A 12,574-nucleotide genomic window follows, 5' to 3' on the forward strand; every position below is an offset into this window, starting at 1 on the left:
GATTGGAATATTACAGTGACCTAATGGAGATTACAGCATATTCTATTACTGTGTGATTCTTCATAGCAGCTGCGACTGTTTGGCTGGTTAACTTAGTAGATTTTATGAAAAGTTATTGTGGGAGAGATTTAGGAAGAGCTCACGTTACAACCAGTAATAACGCACATAACGTATCATGTCAAAAAATGGAGTCACAGAAGGGCGCCTGGGTGGCTCAGTCGGTTAAGCATCCAACTCCTGATCTAGGCTCAGGTCGTGATCTCAAGATGGTGAGATCGAGCCCTGTGTCGTTCTCTGCGCCCGGGTGGAGACTGCTTCAGATTTTTCTCTCTCCCTCTGCCCCTCTCCCCTGCTCGCATGCACTTGATTGTGCTCTCTGTCTCAAAAAAAAAAAAAAAAAAAATAGAGTAACAGTCATAATGGAGCCATGGCCAGATGATCTAGTCTGTTTTTGTGGAGGCATCTGGGTGGTCCAACTTCGGCTCAGGTCATGATCTCACGGTCTGTGGGTTCGAGCCCTGCATTGGGCTCTGTGCTAACAACTCAGAGCCTGGACCCGTTTCAGATCCTGTGTCTCCCTCTCTCTCCGCCCCTCCCCCACGTGTGCGCACGCTCGCTCGCTCTCTCTCTAAAAAGTAAACATTAAAGGGGCGCCTGGGTGGCGCAGTCGGTTAAGCGTCCGACTTCAGCCAGGTCACGATCTCGCAGTCTGTGAGTTCGAGCCCCGCATCAGGCTCTGGGCTGATGGCTCAGGGCCTGGAGCCTGTTTCCGATTCTGTGTGTGTCTCTCTCTCTGCCCCTCCCCCGTTCATTCTCGGTCTCTCTCTGTCCCAAAAATAAATAAAAACGTTGAAAAAAAAAATTAAAAAAAAAAAGTAAACATTAAAAAAATTAAAAATGAAGTATGTTTTTGTGGAATGAGGAGCAGAGAATTGGGAAGATGGTTTTTTTTTTTGGGGGGGGGGCACTGGGAGTGGATTCCTGGTTGAGGGGGCTGAGAGAAAAGGGGCTTACTTTCACCTTGCCACCAATCAGCTGGGTGACCTTATGTAAGTCACCTAACGGCTCCGGACCTCGGGTTTTTCCTCTTCTCTCTGGGAAAGTTTTTCTTGCCAGTGTTCAATTGCTTGGTTTCCTAAAGAACCACCAGTGTCTTAAATATTCAGCGCTCTCTGCAAGCGGAGAGAACGAAAGCAGAGACCTCATCCAAAGCCAAGTGTCTCCAGTTGGAGAGATGTTAGTGACACCTTCTCAAAGTGCCCTACACATTACTCGTCCCCCTCACCCCCTCAGACCACGGCCGCTGCCCCGGGTCCTCATTTCTTTCCTCTCAGACACCATGACAGAAGAAAGCACCCAAAACCGACGTGTGTAGTTTCATTTACTCCAACCCTCCCATTTCAGAGATGAGGAAAATAAAAACCAAAGATGTTGAGGTCACACAGTAACTGGTAAAGCTAGAATTTAAACCCAGGTCTCCTTATTTCCAAACCAGGGTCTATTCTGCTATGACAAACTGTCTCAGAGTCCGAGGGACTTCGCGTTCCAAAAATCAGTGGGATTTCTTGTGACGGCCCCATAGTATTGAAGATCCCTTGCAATTAGAAACGGGAACATAGTCCAGGGCAGTGGCTTTGAAATGTAGATTTCGAGGAACACGTCCCCAGCTTACTGGCAATGTGAGTTTCGGGTGAGTCCCCAAACTCTATTAAGACTCTGGGGTTCTTTTGGCTCTAGGATCGTGGAAATGATAACTGTATTTACCTCCGAGAGTTGGATAGAGATTAAAATGAATATCTTATATATGAATATATCGAGGTGAAATGAAATGACACGTGTAGAAGTTTCCCGTTCTTGCCTATAGTAAATGTTACCTGCTATTAGTTTCATTGTCATTATCTTCTTCTTCATTTACATAATGACTCGCCACGGGGAGACCCTGAAAGGAACCTAGGAATCGTAGTTAAGAATTCTGGCTGTGGGAAGCCTGGGTGGCTCGGTCGGTTACGCGTCTGACTTCGGCTAAGGTCATGATCTCGCGGTTCGTGAGTTCGAGCCCCGCGTCAGGCTCTGTGCCTGGCGCCTGCTTCAGACTCTGTGTCTGCCCTTCCCCTGCTCATGCTCTGTCTCTGTCTCTCAATAATAAACATTAAAAAATTAAAAATAAAAAAAGAATTCTGGCTGTGCTCCTTTTAGCTTCATGGCCTCAGATAACTCTCTGAGCCTCAGTCAACTCAGCAGCAGAATGGGAATTCAAAGTATCTGCCTGTGAAGAATTCCTGTGACAATCCAGTGAGCTGTGAATGTGAGACAACGTATAAACAGGTGGAACCCTCCAAAAGCCCACGGGTTCATGGTTGTATTCAAACATTATTATTCCTAGGTTGGAAACCCTCCGGCTGCCTGGAGTTGGTTAGCAGATCATAAAAGAGATAACGCCACTGTTTTATTCCTCGAGTAAGCCACCTTAGACATAAAACACCATTAAATCATAAAAGGATAGATGCGTTTCCTCAATTATCACCGTTATCCTTTTAATCCTATTCTACTGTTCTCTACCTAAGCAGGTGGTTCTCTCATAATTTTACCTTACCAGAGGATTAGATCATGAGTAGCTCACAGGGACAGGGTTTAGAACAGGAAAACAGCACACCCACTCTCCTCGTTGCCTTCCAAAGTAAGGGGGAGAGAGATCTCGAAGCAAAGAAAATGCACTGCACGAAATACTAAACGCAGGCTTCTGAGAAGCCTTCACAGCCTCGTTAAAATACTATCAAACTTTGCTATTGACTAGCTGCCCATTGCACGTGAACTTAAAAACATATTCGTTATTGAGATACAATTTTGTTTCAGCTAAAGAAGCATCATGGGCTCGGGAATTGTTTTCTGAGTGGGATTATTAAAGGGCTCGGGGCCTAAAGGTGTATGTCTATTTTAAAAAGAAATTTTCTGATTGCAGATAACTTCTCAATTTGATTTAGTGTCGAACGATAGTGATGGGGTTGATAAGTGAGCGTTCATCGGTAATTCATCTTGTGCTGGTAGAAATTTACAGCAAAGCAGTGCTTTCCCAACAGTGACAAGCCCTATTAATCTTCTTCAGACACATTTCAATAGGTGTTCCCATCTGTGGCCAACATCTAAACACTCTGGCATCACCAGCGACTTGAAGACACCTTCATTTCAAGTTACACTACTGAAAATGTGATACTAGATTGTACTCTATTTTTTAACCTAATTCTCTCTCTTCATTCAATTAGCCTTTCTTGCCTGGATTTTCTGCTCATGTGTAACATCATTTCCCAGGGAGAGCTCTCAAAGATTCGGTTTCTTAGAGATGCACAACCTCCTCCAAGGTTAACAACCAACAACTTTTTTACAAATTAAAATTGCATAGATTCCAGTTCTGACAGTCACTGGCCTCTGATTGCATATGTCCTTAGAAAGCACACCCTGCTCAAAGAAAGCCCGCCAGTGCTTTTGAGAGGGCTTAGGAAAAGGAGAAGGCTGTAAGATCCATTTGTGTTCATATTCAGAATGCAATTTGTTATCCTCAACTATGATGTTAAATTTCAGTGCAGAAGAAGGCTGAGAAAGGGAGAGGCAATTAAGAAAAGAGGGTGATGGAAATGTAGCCTCGCGTTCAAATAGCCACATTCACTCAGCAGATTCATTCCATAGGATAAAATCCTCTCCTGTTCCTTTGCATGTGCTGGGGGACCTCCCATTAGAGAAAGAAATACAATAATCACTTTAGGAATAGATTATTTCACCTAAATTGGCTTTATTCTACAGGCAACATGCTCTCTCTGGCTACGAGGTTAGTCAAGGCAAAAAATGTGGAGGGAGTGTTTGATTTTGGATTGCACCTAAGTGCTTTTTTTGTGCCATTTTCAACCTCATAATGGACTTGGTCTTGCAAAGAAATAGGATTTGAACAGCATTTTTCTTGTGCACTTCAGAAACCTTTCAAACGAGAAGACTCCCTGACACATTCTTACTTTGGAAAGGTTAGATATTACCTGCATAATGAAGGGAATCATTTCTAACTTCATCGAACTTTTTTGTCCATATGTGATCTGAAATACATACGTGTTACGTGTGTGTGTGCGCGTGCACGCACGCGTGCGTATGAGCATTTGAGTTTGTTATAGATCTCAATAACCTTATTGTAGGTGGCAAGTTTAAATGTGCCATATTAATAACTTGTTTTCCAAGACAAATTAAGTCCTTATGTGTCAAAAGCACTCCGCACTGGATTATCTACAAGACAAGTATTTATTGAATAAATGTTCAGTCCAATTTCATTTTAATGTGACTGACTGTATGTTTCAGCCTCTTAGGCAGAGATAAAAACACTCAGACCTATAACTGTGTTGCAACATTACACCTAACTTGTCTATTTCCATTATTGTCTCCTAACTTAGAATATGGAAAGAAGGCTTTTTTTTTTTTTTTTTTTTTTTTTTTTTTTTGGTGGTTGTTGTTCTCAAGAGCAGGGAGAGAGATAGAAAAACGGCTGGCATTCAGCCTAAAGAGAAATCATTGAAACAAATTAATCCTATGCCGTTTAAATTGACATGGTAATCCATCATCAGAGAAGGCAAACTCTGAAAGCAATCTAGAATCTGCCCTCTGTTCTTTCACTGGCCCTCGAGGCACAAAGACAGATAGTAAAGGGGGGGGGGGGGGGGGGGAAGTATCATAAAAGTTAGGAATGACTTTAGAAAATAATAAAATTGATTAGACCAGCTCTCACTGTCCAGCCTCTGCAAACCTCCTTCGGAAAGGAGAGGTTAACTTTCAACAGTTGCTTTCAAAGTTTACCTCGAAATGGTAGGTCATCTGCAGGGGAACAGTTTGCTTCCTTCTCAAGGCGGCCAGGCTGCTGACGGGTGTGACCATTGCCTGGCGTGTTTAAAAAGTAGACCAACTGGGAGTTCTGGCAGGACCCACAGTTACACAGAAACTTTCCCTCCAGTGGTAAGGGGCTTCTTATGTGGGGTGTAGGATTGGGGCTTGTTTTTGTGTTTGGTTTTTGTTGGGGGGGGGGGTGGGGGAGGCATCTTTTTCTTCCTTTTTTCTCCTATCATCATCTTGCTCTGCCCTCAGTGAGAATGCATGTTATTGTGATGTTTCAGTGTAACTCGCATAACATCTTGAAAAACCAACACGAGCCACCGTGCCCTGCCTCTTATTTGTGTTTCTTTTTTTCTTTTGGAAGCTGATTTTTCAAATCTTCCTTCACTCCTGTGATGCTATGTTGTTTAAAACTGGTCTAAAAATCATAAATTGTGTATAAAACCGAACTGTCACATCCTGGTGGATAGTTAAGATGAAAAAAAGCCTTACTACGAGCTCCGTTGTAAAAACAGTGTGCTTGTATTTCCAACACACTGAATCCTAAGGTGGTTTTTTTTTTTTTTAATCTCTCTTTAGTGTGTTTATGTAATGCTTTTATTTTTGTTTTTGTTTTTTGGGAGGCAAGGGGGGGGTGGTTTGCAGAATCTCACCTCCTCATTATTGCCTAGACATGTAAACTTGAACACAGAAATGAATATTATTTTTAATTTAATAATACATCCAGCTATAAAAGCAAGACAACTTGAATTTTTTTTTTTAATGTCAAAACCTACTCTGTTAACAATAGACAGTGTGTGAGGACAAAAACCCAGATACCTTAGTGCCAAAGGCAGGAAGGTAGGACACGGGTATAACCATACCCCACAGCTGCCCTATTTAGGTTTATCTAGGGTACAGTTTCTTCTAGTTTATTAAGAAAACTTTGTATGTTCCTGAAACTTCAAAGTAAACATCACACCTCTTTCCTAGACTCAGGTTTTTTTGCTCCCTGGTTTTTAAAAGAGGGTGAATAATTCTTGCATATTGAGTAATGCTTTTTAAAGCACAAAAGACACATTAAATGCATTTCCAGGGTAAAGAGAAAGAGAGTTAAAGGCTCCATAAAACATTCATCCACAGTCATGCCCGTAACAATTTTAAGAGTTGTTAGCAAAGAAGAATAGGTTTAGATGTGTGTAAGCGTGTTTGTTTTAAGTAGAAGCTAGGAAATTTAAATAGCAGTTCTTCAATAACTGAACAGTCAATTGCACTTTCTGAAAAAGATCTGCGTTTGATTTTGTTTTATATTTATAAACAATGTAGACTCCAGCAAAATAGTATATGATTTTAAAAGCCATTAAATTAAGCAATATCCTATGAAAAGAATCAATGAGGAAATAAGCGTGAAGTCTTGGAGACTGAAAAAAATTACTTTTTGGCCCCACCCCTTCACCCCCCAAGCCCCCTTACATTTTTCAATATTAGCTTCCTTCTAACTGTATGGGTAATATGGCAGCAAAGTATATGCAAAATGAAAATCTGCATAACTTTTGGAGTCAGGAAATGAGCTATTAACATACATTCTGCCAAGAAGTAGGGTTGCCTAATTTGTTAACTTGCCTCTGACATATGATGTGATGTGGTCCTGTCAGGAAATACCCAATGTGACATTTTTCACGGAGGCCAATATTCCCTTCCTCTTATGTTTTCACTTTTGCTTTAAACTGTTTTAAGTGATATCATCTAAATCAATTTACCTCAGTCAAGCGCTTCGTAATCTCTTAGATAAGGTTGATTAATTTATTATAAATTGTAATGGACAGATGGGAAAAGGAGCTTTCTCTATCCCATATTCAAAATAAAAGGGCCAGTGTGCGTTCTATTTAAATACTACACTTTGTAAACTCTCAGGATGAAACGTCCTGTGGTCAAGAAGCTGAATATTATGTGAAACATCTTCCTCTTCATTTTGGACAGAGGTCCTGCATTTTTCATGTGTACCTTCAACATTTCAGGAAATCAGCCTTTTAAGAGGAGAAAGGCAATTGGTAATTAATTAATTATGTGTTCGAAATTCACACATAGTGCTTTTCTCCCCTGGCAATGTGTCTCTGCTCATGCACTTGTTTAAGTCTATGCTTTATGTTGAAACTTTGCTTTTTGCCTTCTCAAAACCAACAGAATAAAAACTGCTCCTTCCATTATTTTTCTCCTTCCAAAATTCACCTTGAGTTTGTGGCTAAAGGAAATTAAATCAGATAACCCCCCCCCCTTTGTTGTTCTGTTTGCATTTGATTCAAGTACAGGGATCCCACTAAGCAGCAACAATAATTTCTCTGGATATGTGCCTTACTAACCCCTTCACATTTAAATGACTGGCACTTGATGTCATTTGATTCATGCTTTTTGTGACATACCAAAAATGAACTGTCATTTTGAAAATTTCATAACCAGGCTCTTGTGAGAAGGGGGGGAAAATACATGGAATTAGATGATCTTCCCTCACTCTGTCCACTCCTGAGAACTGGAGTCCACATGGCTTTAGATGTCTTTAGAACTTTCTCATCAGGAATTGCCTTACACGATAATATTAAAAGCGTGTATAGCCCACATGAGACTTGGTTACACAGGCAACAAGCCCCTTATGCTAGCATCTGTATCTAGCACCTCTCCTCTTTGAATTCTTCAATTCACCGAGGAGTAAAATAGGGTGGAATGTTTAAACACCTACATTAGGCAAAAGACGCTCACCTTTTGTTTAACTGGCCTGCCAAAGCTGCCACCCTGAAAACTGACATTTTTACTTTGAAGTGCCTTTCTATGATTCTGCAAGGCACAATAGCTTTACCATTACTAACTTGCTTCAGCTTGTATTTCAACAATAGTGATTCCAAGGAGCTTATTCAGAACTCTTTTTTGCACTGCTTTCTGCCAGACCCCCAGCATGTACACATGAGTGACAGCCTCTATCTAATGCTTGAGTATATGAACCTTTAATCCATCATGGAACTTCTAACACCCTAAGAATATATACACACCCACGTGCATACACCTTCACGCACATAACTGTTGCATAACTGCCCATTAAAATGCCACCAGGTCTGAAGCCAGCAGAATGAATATTTTCCTAATCTCATCCAGATCTTGTGGCTGTAATTTGGCTACTGGCAAGATTCTAAATTAGCTTTTACTGAAATGAAAGAAGGTAAAATATGTAGTGTAATACTCTACTGTTGTACACATGTCAGAATTTTTTTTTTTTAAGGGAACTGGGTGGTCAGTTAAATGGAAGAAAATATTTCACTACATTATGCTTTCTTATTCCCTAAAGTCCACCTTCATGGAGTGAGCTTCCTTGATGGATGAGACTGTTGTCCCTCTGAATGGAAACCTGCTTTCCTAGGAAGGACGGGGGTGGGGGAGACCAGTGAAGGGCAGCAAATAGAGCGAATTTTCCCTCCCTCGCCCCCTCCCTCTTTTCTTCGTCCCTGCCTTCCTTCTTTCCTTTCTTTCTCCTCCGCTTCCTCCTCCTTTCTCTCTCCCTTCTTCGCTACAGCCCCTTTGGTACATGAGTGTAGTTAACCTCCGCTCTGGCCAAGACCAGGAAGGGTTAATGGAGACCGGGGTCCTGACAGTGTCCAGGTCATGAATACTCTGGAGCTAACATCGCAAGAATTAGAGTCTCACCGAGCCAGGGATTCCAGGCACCAATCGCCTCACACCTGAACACACTGCGCCAATCCATTAGGATTCATATTGAAAAATAATAATAATAACTACCCCTTCTGGAAAACGGTTAATTGGATCTGAAGTTCTATTTCCTGTTGCACTGAGGGGCCAGGCAGGGCGACCTGAACTGAATTCCTCAAGCTGCCAAGAAAATCGAGCAATTTGGGGGGAAGAAGGAGGGATGGATGGATGGATGGATGGATGCATAGATAGATAAATAGATAAATAAATAAGTAAGTAAATAAATAAATAAATCTATTCGCTTTTCGGCAAGAGCAGATTTTTAAGAAAAGGCCAGGTGTTGGAAAAGGAAGAAGAAACGAATCAGATTCTCCCCTTGCCTCACCTTCCGCCCCTCCTTCCCCCCCCAAAATTAGTGTCTTCTTGATTATTTGCAGCTGTGTCGAGCCTCGAGGTTTGTTCGCAGTCACCAGCGAGGCGCCCGCTTCTAGAAGTGAAAAGCCATTTTCACGCCAGGACTTTGCTGCTTGAGTTTGGGGAGAAGGTTTCCTCACCCTCCCAGCAAACTCCCCCCCAAAGCCTGGCTAACTTCAGCGAGCCCTGCGAGCCTTTACCCCTCTGCCACTTGAGGCTCCTGCACGCAGCCCTGGGGCCACAGACCGATTTCCACCGCTGGAGCGTGGCTTGAAGCCCCCAAAGCTAATTCCCCGCCCTGGAGGGAACCGAGACGTCTTGGGGGCTTCGCTAGTGTCTGTCACCCAGCCCCCGACTGCCTCGTCGGCCTCAGACTTCCTCCCACCTGCCCAGGAGCCCCGAACCTGGAATCCACTAGCCCTGTGGTCCGCAGCGGGTTCCGCCACCCGGCGGCCGCCCTAGACACTGGGTGGGTGGGAGGGACGGGCAGCTAGCGGGGCTGGGCCGCCGCGTCCTCTTTAGGAACATCAAAGGAGGAGAGGGACAGAGATGTATCTAGGAGAAAGTTCCAGGATGCTGCGGGTCGCGGCTGGGGCGGAAAAATGCAGCCCTTTTGGGTCACACCTTTACTCCAGGAGGTCGCCTGGAGAGATGCGCTGTGAGGGGACCTGCCAGCGTCCCCGCGCCGGGCCTGCGATCCACTGCGGCGGCCACCTGACCACTGTCACTCGCAGCGTGGAGCCCGTGGCTCCCAAGCCCTTGGCCCCGTGGCGGCCGCGCAACCCTCCCCCGGCGGCGGCCCGCAGGAGCCGGGCCTCGGCCGACTCCCTGCGGATTGCCGCGCCCCTGCGTCTCCCGTCGAGTAGGGAGGGACGGAGGCCTGCGCCCGGGAGCTCCCTGGCGGTGGTCCGGCCGCCCCCCTCGAGGGTTGCTCCCCCTTCTCAGCCTCGCCAAATCCCTGAAAGCCTGGGCCCCTTTCGTCACCCCGGGGGCTTCTAATCACTCCATATCGATTTCCCTAACTCTTTTCATCCCGTTGAAGACACATCTTAAAACACTCCAGCCCGGAGTGTGCTCTGGGCTTTATCCACACTAATAAAATGATTTACCCTTCTCTCTGCGCTCTTCTCACAGAGGAAAATCGTTCGAGCCCCGGCTACTTGTGTGTGATCAGTAAATATTTAGTGCGGTGACATCCTCAGCTAGTCTTCGGATCGATTCGGGGACCACCGGGAGGTGCACACGGTCCGGGCGGGGCCGCGCCAAGCCCGCCGAGGGGGCTGCTCCCGCCCTCGCCGCCGGCCGCTGATTTACGGCCTCGGCAACCAGCAAAAGGGGGCGAAAGCGCGCCTGGAAAATTGGCTTTTCAACCTTTTTACTTTTGACATTCAGCCACCTCCCCAGGCTCTAATTCTCGCCTCTGCTCCTGCCCACCCCGCGCCGCGCCCGACCAAGGGCGCCCTGTGCGCCCCGCGCCACCCTACCCGCGGCAGCGCGCTGCGCTCGCGCCCCCGCGGCCCGGGGACCACCTATCACAACCCTGCGCCGCGACGCGGGGAGGCTCAGGCCCCTGCTCTGGGGGTCGTCGCCTTCGTGGTGAGGTGCACTCTGCCCGCCCACACCTCAGAGGCTGGCGAGAGGGTGGAGAGGCCCAGAGCTCCATTCGCCCAAGGAGCCAGTCTCCTCGCTACCTTTTCTCCGACCCTCGGTCATTCCCCCATTCCTGCGCCTGGTCCTCGACGCCCTTCGGGCCGGATGGCGTCGAGTGGGAACTTTACTTTCCCCGCAGAGGAGCTCCCGTTTCCTTAGAAGCGAAAAAGCGCTGAGCTTGGATGTGCCGGGAAGGGGGCCTCCTACCCTGATCTTGACTGCCGCAGGGCTGCGGCCGCCGCAGTGGCAGTGTCCGCGGCCCCTTGGCCCTCCCAGCCTCCCCTGGGCGCACGCTCTCATTGCAAGGCCGCGCCCTGGACCCGGACACCGGGCGATGGGCCCGACCTGGCACGGGGCACGGCACTCTCTCGCCACCCCCCCCCCCCCCGCCACTCCTGCGGGACCCGCCACCTCAGCCGACTACATTGTCCGTCCGAGTAAGGAGACGGGAGGGCTACTAACACCCTGGGTTCCACCTCTCTTCGGCCGGGGTCGGGGGCTCGGGCCTGACCACCTGTTAGCGGGCCTGCTCTCCTCTCACCTGAGGCCCGGGCCTCTGCAGTTCCCTCGGGCCCAGCGAGGAAGGCAAAGGCGACCTTGCTGGGTTCGCGCACCCCTCCCCAACGCTAGCGCCCTCTCCTTTGTCCTAAGCATGATTTTCTAAACTGCCTTATCTACAGACTATATCTTTATACTAATGCATACTTAATTGGTCCGTCTTGACTGTCCATATAAAACAATTTAATTAGGGTGCTTTCTTGCTTTGGAGAGCAAAGAAAAAAAAATCTGCCCAGTGCTTATTGTATTTAGCACCAATACAGGCAGAAAATGTAGCACAAGTTTTTGGTTGAAAGAGCACCTCTGTGCCCATTGAAGGGCGTTGATCCGAAAAGACAGAAAGGACAAGTAAAATCGATTTGAAGCGACCCTCTCTGTCCCTTTCACACCATTCAGAAACTCCATTCCTTCTAAGACAAAGACCAGCGCCTTGGGAATTCTCAGGGAAAAAGAGGACTCCAGTCCCACAAGCCTAGGGCACTTTTTAAAAAATCCTTAATATTGCACTTAAAACCGGCCCTCAGTTCTGTGCCCCCCACGTGTGGGTTTCACAGACACCCCCTCGGAAGCGTCAGGCAGTATGGCTGGCCACACCACCCACCCCCCACCTCTCCCCGAGCTCGGCCTTCTGGCCAGGCCAGACAAGCCTTTTAGGGTTAGTGCAGCCCTCACCTTTGACCCCCAAGATCGGAGTGGCTGTCACGCTCCAGAGTGCAGAGTTACAACTCAGGCCAAAGTTAAAACAAAACAAAACAAAAAACAATTCTCTACTCCCAAACCGGTTCTGGTTCCGCCGCCTGAGCCACCTTGCCCAATAACCCCTTCCACACTCAACTTTTTTTTTTTTCCCCCCCTTCTCTTGCCATGAACTGCCCTAGCCACCTCTGAAAGAAGGAACTTAAGATGCCAGGGCAGCGTGGCTGGGTTGCGGTGAGTTGTCCTCCATTAGGAACCAGAATGCCAGGTTACCCGACAGGCGCCCAGGCTGGGGAAGGCGGTCATCGATCAGACCTGGCAGGGAAGGGAGGAGGGAGAAATGAAGAGAAGAGGGCAGGGGAGAGGAGAGGCTGGGCAGTGATCACCTTCACCTGCCCTGAGCCCAGCCCCCCCACCCCCATCTCCTCCCGTTCAACTATCCCCCCCCACCTTCTGCCGGGGTTAAAGGGGGCGGGGGCGGAAGGGAGGGGGCACCCCCTGAGTTACACAAGTGGCCTCCTTCTACAAGAGAATGAGTTCACCACCTCCCCAGAGAAACCTCACCATCCATCCACTCGATATAACTGATGAGACAAACCACAAGGAAAAACTTCTGTAGCCCATATTTATGGTATTAATGAATAGTTAAAAAAAGATTTACACTTCTTATGATCAATATTCTGAGTTATTTCCCTCAAAGTATATAATTACAGTGTCTTCAGAG

At 46.7% G+C, this 12,574-nt stretch overlaps 1 long non-coding RNA gene across 9 annotated transcripts in view; it reads right to left on the reverse strand.

The window, feature by feature from the left end:
* LOC125169015 (uncharacterized) overlaps positions 1–12,574 on the reverse strand; it is a 112,202-nt gene that overhangs the window by 97,243 nt on the left and 2,385 nt on the right. The window lies entirely within an intron of this gene.

The sequence above is a fragment of the Prionailurus viverrinus genome, chromosome B3, assembly GCF_022837055.1.
Source record: "Prionailurus viverrinus isolate Anna chromosome B3, UM_Priviv_1.0, whole genome shotgun sequence".
Lineage (NCBI taxonomy): Eukaryota > Metazoa > Chordata > Mammalia > Carnivora > Felidae > Prionailurus > Prionailurus viverrinus.